The 17,523-nt window shown below is 43.1% G+C and overlaps 1 protein-coding gene and 1 pseudogene across 2 annotated transcripts in view; both read right to left on the bottom strand.

The window, feature by feature from the left end:
- The window catches only part of GHDC (GH3 domain containing), a 903,895-nt gene that overhangs the window by 840,374 nt on the left and 45,998 nt on the right, over positions 1-17,523 (bottom strand). The gene's annotated exons all lie outside the window — the stretch shown is intronic.
- The window catches only part of LOC122787995, a 73,663-nt pseudogene continuing 57,798 nt past the window's right edge, over positions 1,659-17,523 (bottom strand).

Genomic DNA, 17,523 nt, shown 5'->3' with positions numbered 1-17,523 from the left:
TGAGCAAATCCAGTATGTAATTCAAAAATGTAATCATACCTTATCAAGAAAAGTACTCTTCTGTACAGATAAATCCAAAGTAATAGTAATGAATTTTCTTCTGTGTTATCTACATACACAACTCTCCTCACATTCAGGTTCCCTAGCTACTCAGTTACCTTTTTATAGTGTAGATTCAAGTCTGGGAGTATGGTAAAAATGCAAATGAGGTATGAACTCATTAGAACTGCTGAATCCCAAAATCTTGGCTCCTTGTAGCAGGTGTAAACATAGTGCAGACACTCCCACAGTGTTTATTGCTAATGGATTGTAACTGTGACCTATTACTGGTAGGGAGAAGGAAAACATAACAGCAATTTAGACTCCCTCGACTGCAGTGGGTGTGTCACCAAGATTACATTTACAAAGTGCAGAAATAATTGTATTAACATTTGAAATGAAAGTAAGCAGCACACATTCCTCAGTTTCTGTTCAGTAATATCCAAACTCCCCTGCCTTTGCTGAAAACTGTATATTATTGAGATTTAATATTATCATACATTTTAAGGACAATGATACAAAATGCGTTACAGATTGTTTGTCTCAGATTATTGTTCAGATAATAGAATGAACACCATACAAAGATAAGACTGAGCTGCATTGCTGCAAACCATAGTCATAAATGGCTGTGCGATCACTCATTGCACTACATCTGAAATTAACATGTGTACAAACAAATGCAAGTGTATGTGACAAATATCTTAATACTGTGGATGATTTGAGATTTGTTGTAAGCACAATGATTTTTATTCCTGCTGCAAAGCTGCTTCTGTGGCAAAGAGGGAAAAAACAACCTTACTGTGTTTTGTAGGTTCACTGGTGTGACAGTTCAAATCCAGACTTTAATGTGTACTAACATTTATTTTGTAATGTTATTTTACTTATCTTCATTTTTTATTTTTTTTAATATCACTATTTGCAGAGTGCAGCTTAGTGCAAACATGGAAAACAGATAAATCAAATAAATTTCATGTAACGTACTTCTATGATAAACACTACACAAACTATACTTGTGAATCATGTGTGTATGTATCACACATGCTAAACATGATGAACAACACAGTGTTTACTATCTACAGATCATGGTTCATGTCCCACATTTGTCTTTTAAGGATGAAACCTAATAAACACTCCTCACAAGGATAAAACAAGGCAAGCTTTGCCTGACACATTTGAGCATTGCTTAACATTATGCAAACATAGCAGAATGGCCCACACACAAAGCAGACAGAACACCTGCAGACATTCTCGATTTCAAAAAGGATACATTGTTGCATCATTTGCTTTCCATCATGCAAACCCACTATGCAGCATAGCACAGAGGTTAGTAACCTTCTCCAACACCTGCAGGTCTACAACACCTACTGACAGGAAGCAGACAGTAGACAATTTCAAAATGGATACACTGTATCCTCTATTTTTTGCAGCCATGCAAACACTCTAAGTGGCACTATGTGATGGTTAACACACACACTTAATGAATATGAAAATATACAGCTGTTTCTTAACTGCTCCTGTGGCAGCAGGTGTAAGTGTATGGTTGCAATACAGGTAAGCTAAGGTTCTAATCTAGCACAACCACAATTTTGATACATTATAAATAACTATTAAAAGATCACCATCTATTTATTTTTTATTTACATACAATCAAGAATCTCTGTTTCCATTTCATTTTCACTGCCATCTGCTGGCTGGAACTCCTCCTCTTCCTCCTCCCCCTTCTCCAGACTCATAATTCAATCGCTCTTTGTCTGTTGTTTCTTTGGACTCATTGGAAAACAAGGCAGGATGTTTTGAACGAACAGTTTGCTTTATCATGTGTGACATGGCATCCCTCAAGTCATCACTACATTTTGAAAGACACCAGCCATCACATTCAGTACATTCAGTCTCAAAGCCATTATTTTGATGAATAATTTTCTGTAAACTTTCAACATCCAAATCACAAAGCTGATAACACATCTGTCGGTAGGGAAGCAATGTCCCTTCATGGAAGGCGTGCGCATACTCTCTGTATTTGTGGGCATTTCTCTTCTTGCTTGGAGTATGTATGCTCATTCCTCAAGTCTCATACATTCACTACCTGAGGTGTGTTCTTTGCAACGGTGATTGGCAAGCTATAGTTGCATGTGATTCACTTGGCTTTCACTGACAACTCACTGTAACCATATTTAAGTCCACAGCAAATCCTGAACTCCAGCACGTGGTACTGTTTAGCTGTGGGATCCTTTCTTGGACTGTACCCCATGCAAAACCCAAAGGCTTCTCCACTTGCCTGTTATCATGTAATACGCCACAGAGGGCAGCAATAACTTGAGCTTATCTGGATGCATGTCAATATTTGCACTGATTACATTTTTGGACCACACTGGTCGATCTTCAAACAGCTTCTTTAATTCTGCCTCCAATAGTTTGTCATTTGGATGTGAGCTGTGTTTCACCCAATTGCTCACAGCTGCTACAAGTGGTTTGTCTGGCACATCAGTGTCTTCAAAATTAACAAAGATGGCTTTGTGAGGTCATCGTGTCCTACTTAGTCCAAACAGGTTTTCACTTGATAACTGTGCAGTATTGTAGCCTTCCCTGTACTGGACATCAGGACGATAATAGTAGTCTACAGGAGTGTCCATTCGGGAGAAGATAGGTGGCGTACTAAACAGTGGCACATCCTTACTAAAGAATTCTTCCTTCTCTAGCTTCCAGTTATGGCAGCAACCATTCCATCAACTAATGCCAATTGCCAGATTAACCTTCCTATTTCAAAAACTTTCCTCGCTGTTTGGTACTGTTGCTCTCTGCTTAATGTCACTCAAATAAGGTTGGCATTGTTGTTCAGGTTTGCACACTAGCAGCAAATGCAATAACATAAATCGACAGGAAAGTACTATTATCTGTTGCTGTTTGCCCTGACTGGACATGTCTGCAGGTAGAAGGGAAGGTGCCCAATATAGGGCTCAAAGGTGGGGTGTCGAATTTGGACTCCTTGTAAAGCACTCTTGCAGGGGGATTATACCAACTCCCAGTACAGGTCTGAGGCATGGAATAGTATGGCCAAGGATGTCTACAGTGCAACTGGCATTTCACACACTGGAGAACAGTGCCAGCACCATTTTAGTGGCCTCAAAAGGTGCAAGCAGGATATACTCAACCAGTGGCTGGCTGTATACATACAAAGAGAATTTAAACTAGATATACAGCTGGATAGAGGCATGACTGGTTGCATAATTCTCTTCTCGTTCTCTTCTTTATATTCCATAGCCAGTCAGGATATAATGGCAAATAGGTAGGCCTATGCTGAGAATCTGGAAAAACTGAGGGAAGCAAGGGGTATGTATGCAGCACAACATAACTATTATTTTATCTAAAGTATTGATCTTCTATACAGTAGTAGCAAATTAAGCATGCATATCCTAACTGTAAAATCAGGCATGCATGCTTTAGTCTTTAGCACAAGCCAATTATAGGAGTAATTTCTAATAATGTAGTCAGATGCTGTGGGTGCAGATACCACACATAACAGATATATAGTCATATCATTTAAAAATATTACACAATAATTTCAACAGAAGTAGCATAAATGCCCTAACAATCTGTATAATATGAACAAGCATATGTGCAATATATGCACATTGTAAAGATTACTTTGAGCAACCATCAGTTATAGTTTGCAGTTGTTAAGAAGTATAATTAAATGTAAAACTGGAAATAAATTATTTATGTTGTAAAAATTAATTTTATGTCACATATGATGGTGCTAATTATCTCTTTTTTTCCCTTACCCTAATGCTTATCCCTCTTTTTTTTTATTTTAATATGCGTGGTCATAATGTTTCCCCGCCAACCATTTCTGACAACTCACAAAATGCTTTATGGCACAGGGAAGAAGGCCAACCACCATGGCTCAGCCTGCTCCCACACTACTGGCTTCTGCACTGACACCAGCACATCTGGTTCCCACCCTAGCATTACTGCCTCTGCTGCCCCTGCATTACATGGGCCCTCCTCATCAGGTTGCATTACCCTAGCAACTGGTGCTGTAGTACTCCATAGGAGTAGTGGCAGAGGTGGGGATTTCGTCACCCATCAGGAGCTGCCAGGCTTGGAGGGCAGGGTCACGCACAGCACCACTGGTATACAACTATGCCAAATGGATAGGATTCTCTATTTTATGGCCCATAGGAAAAGCCATCAAGCACTGCAACAGCCAGCAGAGTAAAGGGACAGTGATGAAATTTCTGCTGGTAAGGACTAGATTCTCACTGCCCCATCTTTGATGGGCACAGGCATCTGATGCCCCACCCATCGCCAATCACTGTGTCCCCCAATGAATTGTGTCCCTCACTGTCCCTGTGTCTTGTCTTGTTGGTTCTTTTTGTCTCCATCCACTTCCTCACCTACCCCACTTACCAAATCCAGAAATACCTACATTCCTTACCCAACACTCCCCTCTTAATCAGATAAAAAAATAAATAAATAAAAATGGGCACCTGCCCCACAAAAAAAAGCTTGTCTCATACATAGCTTTCCACTTTGCATAAGTGTCTTTTTGACACACAATTTTGTCCAACTGGCTACACAACATAATTACATTGTTGTCTCCCCTTTTTGTTGAGGTGGCAGTCCAAATTCAGCTAATATTCTATACACATTTTAATTTTACACTTTTGAAGAAGTGGATAGCTATGGCTCTTTCCTACCTCCCTCCTGCACATTTATGTTGCTTTCCCTTTGTTCTTCCACCTGCTTGCCCCCATTTCACCACCTTCCTATCTACCCCATTTTAACATCTTTATTCTGCTCAATAAATAGAATCACACACCAGACACATACATGACTGCAACCCAATGAAGCCCTTCACTTTCTGTCCACTGTGTTTGAGCAGAGTTTGGCATCAATGCCAAGCGATGGTGAATGGCTCTTCAATGGTGCAGTTACCTCTATGGAATGCTGTTTAAACATGGAGTACCGGTATTTTCATAGCTAGACATGCCTAAACATTCATTTCATGCTGGCCTCCCAACATCTTCTCTCAAACATGCAATGATAATGTCATCCACTATAAACTGTCCTGCAGCATTGTAAAAGTTAGACTTGTGCCATGGCGCTTGCATTAAATACTGAGTTCTCTAGTTGGTGTACTTTGGTAGGGATTCTGTTCTCACAGCAGTTAACTTGTGTGTGTGTGTTCAGTTGGTTGACATTCAAGAACCACTTTACACCTGCACTTGGGACACTGCTATTACCATCTTCTTCTCACCAGACTCTGCTGATATCAGCTATAAAGTATTCTCTGACACTATAATAGACAGAATTGTGCTGTGGTACTTGTGTTAGGTACTGTGCTCTGTAAATAGTTAGGGTTCTATTCTCACTGCAGTTAACTGCGTGTGCATTCAACAATCACCATGGTGATAATTTTTGAACAATATGAGAGCCTACAGTTATGTCCAACCCTCCTCCAAACATCTTGTTGTAGCATACAATGATTATGTCATTCTGTGTAACATGCACGCCAACAGTATTCAAGACAAACCTGTCCTGTGGTGGTAACATTAACTACTGTGTTTGCAAGATACTTTAACTACACATATAGGGGTGCTCATCTGACAGCAGACAACTTGCATGCCTATAGGACACAATTATCACGTTTGAGGCACTTTTACAAAGGGATGTGACTCCACATCCATGCACTACACTCCTCCCAAAATGTTCTCCTCAGCATACAATGATGCTATCATATTCCATAAAGTGCAATGTGACAAGTGTTACAGTCTGACATATGCGGTGTTGCTACTGTGACACTGCATGTAATTCATATTCTATGCCTACACAGGTTTAATGTTCAAATCAGGCTCAGTCTACTGCTTTGTGTGTGGTTGGTGGTACATTATGGTCAGTATATGGTTTTTGAATTAGCTCTTCATTTCACTACCACTTGGAATACCTTTCACGTAGCCCCATGCATCCTCCTATTTCCTCTGGCCACATGACAGAGAAGTGGAGGATGCCCTCATGTCAAATATGCATACAAACATCAAGAAGCAGTGGCCTTCCATGAGCCTGTGCAAGCCATCCTTAATCCACTGCATGTGTGATTGCTAATTTTGTCGTGGTGGAGTGCACCTGCCCCAAATGGGCAGTGGCAGAATGTAATGGAATCCAAAAATATACACATATGCACAATAGTCTTAATATCTTCCATAACATAGATACAGACATTTTTATTTATATGGTACATTAATGGCTAGGATTTCATGTGATGTTGGCCATTAGCCTAATAATGTCCTATGACCCAATTAACTGTTGGCATGTCAAATGTTGCTGTGACTGACGTGCTATATTGAGATGTGGAAGTACAGTATGGCTACAATAGGGTATTACAATCTGTGATGTGAGCTAATGTATTGATGGCCATTGCTGCCATTGCATTACATGCGCCTTCTATAACAGCTGTAGTAATATGACCCCTGAGAACTGCTGACATGCTATAAGACACTTGTACATATATTGTTGGCATATTAGGACATGTGTTGTTACAGTGCAGCAGATCAAACATGTACACAGTTCACATTCCAACATCACACTGACACTTGCAGTATGGCAGAGGCGTGCATGTGTCTACATACCATCATTAAATTGTTTGTGACACACATCAATATAAATTTATATTGATTACATGCTCACATAAGTCCTGTCTCATACACATGTTGTTATACTGTGATATACTCAACCGATGTATCACATGTTTTAATACAAATACAACCTTGTGGACATTGTATGTGCAGTTGTGTTGCTATACCGAAGGATTACTGAAGTGACTAGCAGCATGGATCTACTTCAGAATATCGAAAACCCGCTTATTTGAAACACAAATCATTGAAATGACAGCCAAATGGCACTTCATAAACTCCTCATATATCAACTGGTAATGTGCCCTGATATGGTATTAAGCTGCTAAAACACAGCTTGTCCATGAAACACATATAGGCATATGTTATGCAGCTGATGTAAGTACATGACATTGGTACAGTTGTATGACTGTGTGCATAGCACCAGTGTGTGGAATATGATGAATGGCCAAGGCAGTATTTGTAGGTTTTTTCACAAATCATTTATTCCAATAAACTTGAAATGTTAAGTGGAATACTCAACTAGACACAGATCTGCATGTACATACCCAACAGGAGGAAATAGACAATCCGCTGGCTGACATTTTGTCTCACACATCACCCAGTCTCCAATGTCCATCAGCGGAAGTATACATGCAAGCATTACTCAGTTTCTATTCTAAGGAGGGCAGCACATCTCTCCGCTCTTTACAGTTAATAACATAGAATAAGTGAACTCTGACAACATCACAGATTACCTATACAGTTACTCAAAACGTGGACATACCAGGCACGGTTAGATCCATACTTGAACACAGCTTCCAGATGGAATATGTTCCCGTAGAAGGGTCTACATTAACATGCATCATTCTGACTGGGTAGGGAGCATCATCTGATACATGCATGTATAGACACATCCTGACTCTCCTCATCTGTGAGGTAGACCAGCAAGTCATTATGGACCTTTTCTAAAAGGACATCTCACACTCGAGATGAATTTCTTGGCATTCATGTCTCGAAAACTTTTAGTTATGTACTCACCATAACTTCAGATGTTTGGGATCCATCTCGCCTACATTCTGACTGATGGGTTCGGAGCCGATCCCTCGGCTCCGACTCGGCACGCTTATGCCAAAGAGCGAAGTCTCTTATTGGCTGAGCTTACTATATCCCAGGATGCACCACTACCAGTCCCCCAGATCTAGTTTGTCCGCATACATGCACACATGCACGCCCTGCTTATATAACATCGTCAGATGAAACGAGATAAACAGTAAACTCAAAACCGTTCAATCTCTTCTGATCTCCAAGGCAGGGGGAAGGAGGGTGGGTTTTAGGAATGTAGGCGAGATGGATCCCAAACATCTGAAGTTATGGTGAGTACATAACTAAAAGATGTTATGTGATCCTATCTCGCCTACATTCTGACTGATGGGACAGCGTCCCTAGCACCTGAATCCTGGGTGGCTCACTGGAAAACACTCCTGAGTACCGTGGAACCAAATGATGCTCGTCCTTTAGATGCCACATCCAATTTGTAGTGGGAAATGAAAGTGTGCGGATTGGACCAAGTAGCAGCACAAATCTCCGATATAGCAAGCTTGGAATGAAAAGCTATAGAAGTAGCCATAGCTCTGGTAGAATGAGCTTTGATAGATGTTGTAAGTTGCTTATTCGAAGAAGAATAAGCCTGAGTTATGCAATCTCTGATCCATTTGGAGATAGTAGCTTTTGTGATGGTTTGACCCAATTTATTATCTGAGAAGGACACAAACAACTGGTTTGACTTACGAAGTTGCTGAGTCCTGTCTAAATAGAAGCGTAATGGCCTGTGAACATCCAATTTATGGAGAGTGTATTCTGCTTCATTGGAGAATTTTGGGAAGAAAACTGGTAGCTCTAGAGATTGTTGGAGACAGAAACTAGAACAGACCTTTGGGACAAAGGATGGATTAGGCCTAAGTGATACTCTATCCTTGTGGAAAATCAAGTACGGTGGCTTAATAGACAGGGCTTGAAGCTCTGAAACTCTTCTTGCAGAAGTAATTGCAACTAAGAAGGCAGTTTTCCAAGACAGATATTTTAACTCACATGTAGCAGCCGGTTCGAAAGGGGAAGATGTTAATGCACGAAGCACCAAATCAAGATCCCACGGAGGCGCAGGATGAAAAATTGGGGGTCTTAACAGGCCCGCACCTTTAATGAAAGTTTTGCATAGTCTGCTGCTCATCAATGGAGGATCCATGGATTCGTGGAATTTAGAGATAGCCGCTAGTTGGACTTTAATAGTAGAGACAGAAGATCCTTGATTAAACAGGGATGTTAAGAATTTCAAAACCTCTGGGATAGGAGCAGTGATAGGGTCTAAGCCCTTGAGTTGAGCCCAGATAGCAAACCTCTTCCACTTACTGAGGTACAATTTGTTAGTGGTGGGTTTGTGGGCCGAAGATAAAATGTGAACAACTTCCGGGTCTAGTGTGTGGCTTCTGACTAAAGTCGGAAGTGGAGGAGCCAAGCTGTCAATTTCAAAGATCGAAGGGACTGATGCTGATGTCCCGACTGATGAATTAGCAGGTCCGGAATTAGGTCTAAAGTCCACGGATCATCCACCGCATGCTTCTTCAGGTAAGGAAACCATACCTGACGAGGCCAGTATGGGGCAATCAGTATCATTGGACCCCAATTGAGAAGCTTTTTGAATGACTTTGGAGAGAAGTGGAATCGGAGGAAAGGCATAAAGTAGCCCTGTTGGCCAAGGTTGTGCTAGAGCATCCATAGCTGGTACTCCCTGATGTGGGATCAAGGAGAAGAACCTTTGGCACTTGGTGTTTAGTGGAGTTGCAAATAGGTCGCAGCACGGCGTCCCCCATCTCCTGAAAACCTGAGCTGCTACTGTTTGGTTTAGAGACCACTCGTGAGGAGAGAGAATTGTCCTGCTCAATTTGTCTGCCAATATATTTGATCTTCCCGGAATGTGGGTCGCTACCAAGAAGCGGTTGGTAGCTACAGCCCATTCCCATACTCTCATGGCCTCTCTGCAAAGGGGGTAAGATCTGGTCCCTCCTTGTTTGTTCAGATACCAGACCACCGACATGTTGTCTGTGTGGATGGCGATGATGCCCTGAGGAAGAAACTTGTGTAAGGCCTGTAGGGATAGAAGTACAGCCCTCATCTCCAACACGTTGATGTGGAGAAGAGCTTCGTCTGGAAGCCAGGAGCCCTGAACTAGCCTGCCCAGACAATGCCCCCCCCACCCTATCTGGGAGGCATCTGTCGTCAGGGTAACCACTGGAGAGGGAATAACAAAGGGGCTTCCTTGATTCAGATTGGGTGTCTGAAGCCACCAGCGAAGGTCCCGTTTGCATATTTCCGTAATCATGATGTGATGATTGAGGGGAAGATCCTGAAAGGACCATTGAGTTGACAATAGCGACTGAAGAATCCTCATGTGCAATCTTCCCAGAGGAACTAAAGAACCGTGGCAGACATTGAGCCTAAAACTTGTAGAACCATCCTGGCTGGGGCTTTGGATCTCGAGATCAGAGCTTGAACTTGGCCCTGTAAAGTTTGGATCCTTCGGCAGGAAGAAAGACGCATCAATCTTGAGTCTATCTCTGCTCCTATGAACCTTATGCTGAGAGGGCAGCAAGACAGACTTTGACCAATTGAATGTAATCCCAGGGTAGCACCCAGGAGATGGTGGCTTTGAGGTTGTCCATTAGTAGATGCCTGGTGGTGGCAGTCAGGAGCCAGTCGTCCAGATAGGGAAACACTTGGAATCCAAGACTTCTCAGGTGAGCCGTCACTACTGCCAAACACTTGGTGAACACCCTGGGGGCTGTGGTGAGACCAAAGGGCAGAGCGCAAAATTGGTAATGACTGACTCCCAGGCTGAAGCGCAGATACCTCCTGGACGCCTGATGTATCGGTATGTGATAATAGGCGTCCTTGAGGTCTATGGAGCACATCCAAACATCCTTCTCCAACAATGGGAGAATGGATTGTAACGTGACCATTGAATTTGGATTTCGTGACGGATTGGTTCAGTCTGCTGAGATCCAATATTGGTCTCAGGTCCCCTGTCTTTTGGCACTAAAAGGACCTGGAGTAATTTCCTGAGGCGATCTGGTCAGTGGGGGCCAGTTGGATGACTCCTTTTACTAGCAGCATTAAAGCTTCTGCGGCTGCTATTTCCCTTTGACTGGGTGGTGGGTCCGGGATTCTTTTGGACGGTGGGGCGGTATGTGAATGGGAAGGTGTCACCTCTGGCAATGATGCGAAGCCCCCATCTGTCCTGAATGATTGACTCCCAGACTTTTAGGTGCTTGGCAAAGCGACACCCGACTGGCTCCGGAGCAGCACAGCCGGGCAATCCCTCATGACGTGTGGGAGGCTGAAGAGCCACGAAAGGACTCGCGGTCTCCAGAATTGCGGGGCCCTCTGCCGCCTCTGGGACGGCGTCTCCCTGAAAAATTTCCCGTCCTCTGCCTCTGGAAGGGAATCTTCCTGCTGTTGGGAGAAAAACTTACGAGATTTGCGGAACCACATTTTCCCCTCCTTTAGCCTTGGGGTAAGGCCGAAGGGAGTGGAATAACGGGCACCTCGGCAGATAAAGTTTTTCCCTCTTGCTCACAGCGGTAAGGGTGTCTTTAACCTTGGGTCCAAACAAGGAAGACCCATCAAAGGGAGCGTCGGCGAAGGAAGACTTGAAGGCCTCCAAACTGACACAAGCGGAGCCAGGCTTGTCTCCGTGAGCCACGCCTGTGCCTGCCGCTCTACCGCCCTTCGGCCGCATAGGAAATGAGCCTCATGGACGAGTTAGAAATTGGCGTAAGGATAGCCAACTGAGAGCTAACCGACTGGGCTAGCTGCTCAGGTAGGTTACCGAGAGGGAATCTGACAACTCCTTGACCAGATCCCTCTGAAGCCTGGTAAAATGTGCCAAATAATTCAGAGACCTTAAAGTAAAGGCCGCTGAAGTCAGGGTGCGCTTCCCATACCTGTCCATACTCCTAGACTCCTTATTAGGAGGATGGACGGACGTTGAAGCCTCTGCCACGTCCTGTTGTGTAGCAGATGCCACCACCATGGCATCTACAGCCACGCCTTAGTGAGGAACTCCTTCTCGGGGAGCAGACAAAAATTTATTTGGACGAGAAGGGACTGGTTCCACGGTATCTGGATGTTCCCACGCCCGACAAACTAAATCCAGAAGCTCGTCGAAAGGCGGAGACACCCAGGAGGCGGAGGGCTGAGCCCCAAAGGCCTTGAGGAGCACTGACTCATCAGCAGAGGGGGGTTTGGATATCCAGCCGCCTCGTTGTTTGAGGATCTCTAAGATGTCTGCAAATGAGACATCATCCGAGGGCGACTGGGACCCCTCTGCATCATCAAGATCAGTGTCCGATGTAATAGACTCGGGAGTCCACGTGCTTCCTCTTGCACGATCTCTTCCTTGGGGGTTCCTCCGAAGACAACTCGAAGAACCCTCAGGAGGAGGGAACCCCAATGGGGTAACCTCAGGCCCAGGGGCTCCACTGACTACGGACAGGGAACTGCCAAAGACCCAGTCTCCACGCCTAGGGAAGGTGCCGGTAAAGCCGGAGAGATGGCGAAGAGGACTTGGCCAAGGCACTCCTCATGGCTCTGAAAGCCGGACCCCAGAATCCTGGGAGTGTCCGGTCCCGAGCCATGATAGCCGACGGAAGTCCCGCAGCGGCACCGAGGGGAGGCTCGGAACCGAAAGCATAGGTCCCAAACATCACCCCGGGTCCAGCCGAAGAAGTCCGCGTACCAAACTCGGACCCGAAGGCCCGGGTTGGAGTAAGGGTCGGAGCCGACCCTAAGATCTCCACCGGCTCCAACAGCACCTGCTCCGACGGAGCCGAAGCAGTCGGAGGAGGAATGGCAATGGGGTGGGCCAGGGTCATCGGCTCCGAAGCCAACTGGGTCGAACCGAAACAAATTTTTGGAAGACTGGGGACTGGAACAGTCTTTGGAGCACCCTGTCTATATCAGAATCTGACATCCTCGAGACCGAGAGGAAACAGAACGGGTTCGAGACGGCCTCTCCAACGGCCCCAAAGGACTAGGGGACTGGCTCCGAGGTGACTCGATGACTATCGGCGCCGAAGGAATACACACCAGATTCCATCGGTGCCGAGGTGGACTTGGCGCCGAGGAGGAAGTGTCTGGCGGGCGACCCTTGTCGGCTCCGAGACCAGTGGAGCCGACGAAGGTGACCCGCCTCTCGATGCCCCAGCCATCGGCTCCGAAGCCAGAGGAGTCGATACTGGTGGCATCGAGGCAGACCGTTCGACCTCGGCTCAAGTCCTTGGAGCCGAAGGAGAGGCCTGCCTATGTCTCTTGGCGGTCGGATCCGACGGACTGGTCGGAACCGCCCTTTTCTTTTAGCGGAGAAGGAGAGGATGCCAAGGCTTCTTCAAAGGAAGGTTTAATTAACCCTTAAGAATCAATTTATTTTTCCTCTCCTGGAGGACCCTTGAGGAAAAAGCGTGACATACGCTGCATGACTCCTGTAAGTGTTTTGCACCCAAACAATACACACAGAGCGAGTGATCGTCTGTGATGGACATTTTGAAACTACATTTTGTACATTTTTTAAAGCCCGAAGGCCTAGGATTCTGAGACATTATGGTAAGACAATTTCAGTAATCTTTGACAGGAAAAATACAATTACTGACTTACTGATTGACACCACCTAAATATAGGCTTACAGTTATCGCTTAAAAGCGCAAATGACAGGGAACTTTGAAAACCCTGTAAGGTTTTAAGAGGGTTGACTGACCGGGAAGGCCTTAGATGAAGGGGGCCTAAACCAAACTCAACCCAATCACACAACAAGTCTTCAACAAATCCAAACACACACAATGAGAAGAATAGCCGTTAAAACAGCTTTTTAAGACAAAAACAGCAAAAAACTGACAGAAAAAGTTAGTAAAATTACTACTCAGCTCAGCCAGCTCGAGACCACGTCTTCGCAGGTTAGCGGCAAACGAGATCTGGGGGACTGGTAGTGGTGCATCCTGGGATATAGTAAGCTCAGCCAATAAGAGACTTCGCTCTTTGGCATAAGCGTGCCGAGTCGGAGCCGAGGGATCGGCTCCGAACCCATCAGTCAGAATGTAGGCGAGATAGGATCACATAACATCATAATAGATATATTATGATCAGAGACCTGATCATAATCCTTTACATATAATAGACAAAATAAAGAAAACATGAAACTAAAACACAGATAAAACATGAAAAATGTAAAATAAATAAAACAAGGGTCGATAATTACTAGTTATGCATTACATGTAATAATAAATATGCATTAAAATTAATCAGAATAAAACACACAATCAATTATAAAATCAAATAAATATGTTTTAGGGTGCTCTTGACACTGCTCAGTGTTGGATAACTTCTTAGAACAAACAGGTATCGAATTCCAGAGGTAAGGACCCTGGAAAAAAAAACAGTTGCATCCCAGAAGACTCAATACACACCACTGGAACAGCAAAAAAAACCCCGAAGGAAACAGACTGCAGAGACCAATATGGAAATACATGGTCAAGAACCATGCAATACACATAAAAGAGAAAGTACGTTGTGCAAATTCAAACAACTCTAATGAAAAAATAATTACTTACACAATCTGAAGTGTCTTTCCACAGATGTGGAAATATCTGTACACAGGAGGAACCCAAGTCATATGGGGCTAAAGATACCAGGACAAGAACTTTGAAGATTATATGCTGCTTAATTGGCAGTCAGTGGAGTTCTAGCAGAACAGGCATAATACAATGGCACTTTGGGACCACCCCAAGTAGCTGGGCTACAAAATTTTGAAACATCTACAGGTGATCAAGCTCTGAATCTAAAACACCCAGGTATACAGCACTGTAGAAGTCAAAGCCAGAGAAAACTACCGCATATACTAACACGGGGAGATCTGAATATGAAATAAGGTTTTTCATACTGGAGATGTTCCTGAGATGTAAACAGACAGATTTGATGTCAGCAAAAATCTGATCATTTACGATAACCTATCATCAATAATCGCCCCTAAATCACACTCTTTAGGCACAAACTGTAACTTCCACCCACTACAGATGACATTAGAAGACAAGAGGTTATTAACCAACTGTAAATGGATATATTCCAAGTCTTTAGATAACCAGTTAGTATAACATAACAAGTCCTGTGTGTCGTCAGTGTAGCAGTAACACTGCAGTCCCTCTTGCTCAGATAACGTCTCCCAATGGCAACAGGTGTCTAGTAATTAGGAAGGAAATGAACATTGAGCCGTGTGGAACTGCACAGTCAAGAGAATAGGATGCAGAAAATAAACCCAGAAACCCTATCATCCACAGAGGTAGAAGGCAAACCAATCCTGTATTACACTATTAATGCCACACTAATGCTCCAATAATTTAAGCCGGATGGTATGGTCACTATATCAAATACCAAACAGGCATGCAACAGAACCAAGACAACAATAACACTGATTCTCTGCCATTAGGAGATCACTAAAGACCCTTTAAGGACCTTCTTAGTACTCAGTATAAAACAAAAAACAGATCAGAATGAATCACTATTTTATTGTCTCAGATAAGATTTCATCCAAAGGTGTACTATTTTCAAAAGAACCTTACTAACAAATATATGGGATAATTTTCCAAACAGGTTTTAAGCCTGCCTTTTTTTCAGACTAGAATAATCAAGTCCTCCTTCAACTAGTATGGAAGGTTTACCTTTAAAACCACGAATCACAGTGGTCCGAGTGCTCATATGAGCGACTCAAAACCACGAAAATATAAACATCGACAGTCCTTAATGTTCGAAAAACAGCAAATCAAAAAGCAGATTCTCTGTTTTTCGAACATTAATATCGCCCCCCCCCCCCACACCACCCTACTTTATTCTAACTCCAAGATCGCACTGCAGTGGGGAAAGGAACCATTTCCCAATCCCCACTATAGTGCGATCCACCCCAGAATATCGAATGTGCAATGAGCGAATCTCACTGTGGATTTGCTCATTTGAACCTTTTCCCATTCAGCGTTTGCAATTCTTGCAGACTGCCTTTTGAACAACTGCAATTCGCCTGTGTGCAATACGCACATCTAAAAGGTTAACCGTATGGAAATACCCCATCTTTAAAAGAAGCAATGACAATATGGCAGAGAATTGACCCCAAAGTCTTCACAAAAGCCAAAACAAGCTTGTTTGGACATGGGTCCTAAAATTAGGGAATACAAGCTGCATAACAGGAATAATCAATATAAACTCATAATCAAGAACTGAAAACCTACACAAACCAAGAAGCAGGTTTAACTTCAGGTCACCTCTGCCATTGCCATGATCAGCAATCTGTGGAATCACTCACCTAATAACAAGACTAGCCATAAGGAACCAAGACTTTAAGTTACACTCATCAGTTGATAAGACTTTCATGTGGAAGAGATAGTCTGCAATATAAAGACTCCCCACCACATTGAATAATGTTACCAGTCAGCTCACTGCAGGAGAAACTTCTTACATTTCATCAGTTCCTTTCATGGGATGTAATGCATGTCCATGACAAGCTTGTCAAGTAAACTATATCAACCCCACTTATGTTCTACTCTTTAGTCAATCCTTCTAAGGTTGACACAGCTCAAACTAAGGTTCAAATGGAACTCTACAAAATCATCATACATAGCTTGAGACAACACAGTCAAGCAGGAAGAACAAGCCCAAACTGTAATCCCTAACCAGATCAGCATTACTACAACCAAGAAAATGGGCAAGGAACACAGGATTAAAAATACCCAAGGTGATCAGAGCAAGCTCCCCATATTTGCAGTAAACCCAATGAAACCAGTGCTTTATACTACTTGTGTGTATGGTATGCTTTGCAAAACCTCATGTTTCTATGTCCTCTTTTGGGTATCTGAAACTTCAGTGTAATATGCTTATGTACTAAACTGCATATAGGGAACATTTAAGCAACATAAGCTGTCTAATATTCATACATATTACTATGTTGTTATTATCTGCGTCTATGGAGATCTTCATATGAATGTGGTCTTTGAGCCACTCACTGGTAATGGTAGAAACCAGTGCCCCAGATTCCTCAGGTAAGCCTTTGCAGTAAAAGCAAGTAAGACTTTTACAGCTTTAACACTGCTAAATACATTTCATTACATTTCCCATTCTGCTGACCAGTGTCTTTTGCTTAAGCATTCAGCGACTACACGCGGAGTTGTAGAAAATATGCTTCCTCTATATTTTGTCAAGAGTCTACTCACTGAAGCTTTAACCAAGAGAAACAAATAGGTTGAAGCTTCATCTCCAAGAAACCAATAAAAAAGCCTTTTTACATTTGTATAGACCATAAAGGGAAAAGAAAAGCCCAAATGCAAATCTCATCAGCACTGATTTCCTGGAGAGTCAAATGCCAAATTCAGAAGAATTTTGAAGTACTAATGTAATGCACTTAAAAGTTAATAGGACCACAGTTACTGCATCAATGTACATTTTTTAAACAATAAGAAACTCTAATATCTGGCATTATTAACCAACTATGGCCATCGTTGAGATATGAGAAAGTCAAACCTGTAGATCGGACAGGGCCAAAAAAAAAAAAGGAAAAGGAGATGGGGGGATTTACTTGGCTGTACAACTCTTGTGTTGTCATACAAGTTGAGACATACCAGGTATACTGTTTAGCTTAATGTATAGTAAAGCCTACTCCATAACTGTGTTAAGAGAAATTATCAATGTCTTTGAATGACTTGCCCACCTTTTGTGTTAGCAGCTAGGTGAATAAACAAAGCTGACACCACACAACACTTACTTAAACCAATAAATGACATTTCAGTGT

The sequence above is a fragment of the Protopterus annectens genome, chromosome 13.part0, assembly GCF_019279795.1.
Source record: "Protopterus annectens isolate FY-2018-M chromosome 13.part0, PAN1.0, whole genome shotgun sequence".
Lineage (NCBI taxonomy): Eukaryota > Metazoa > Chordata > Ceratodontiformes > Protopteridae > Protopterus > Protopterus annectens.
This window is presented reverse-complemented; position numbering and strand designations above follow the sequence as displayed.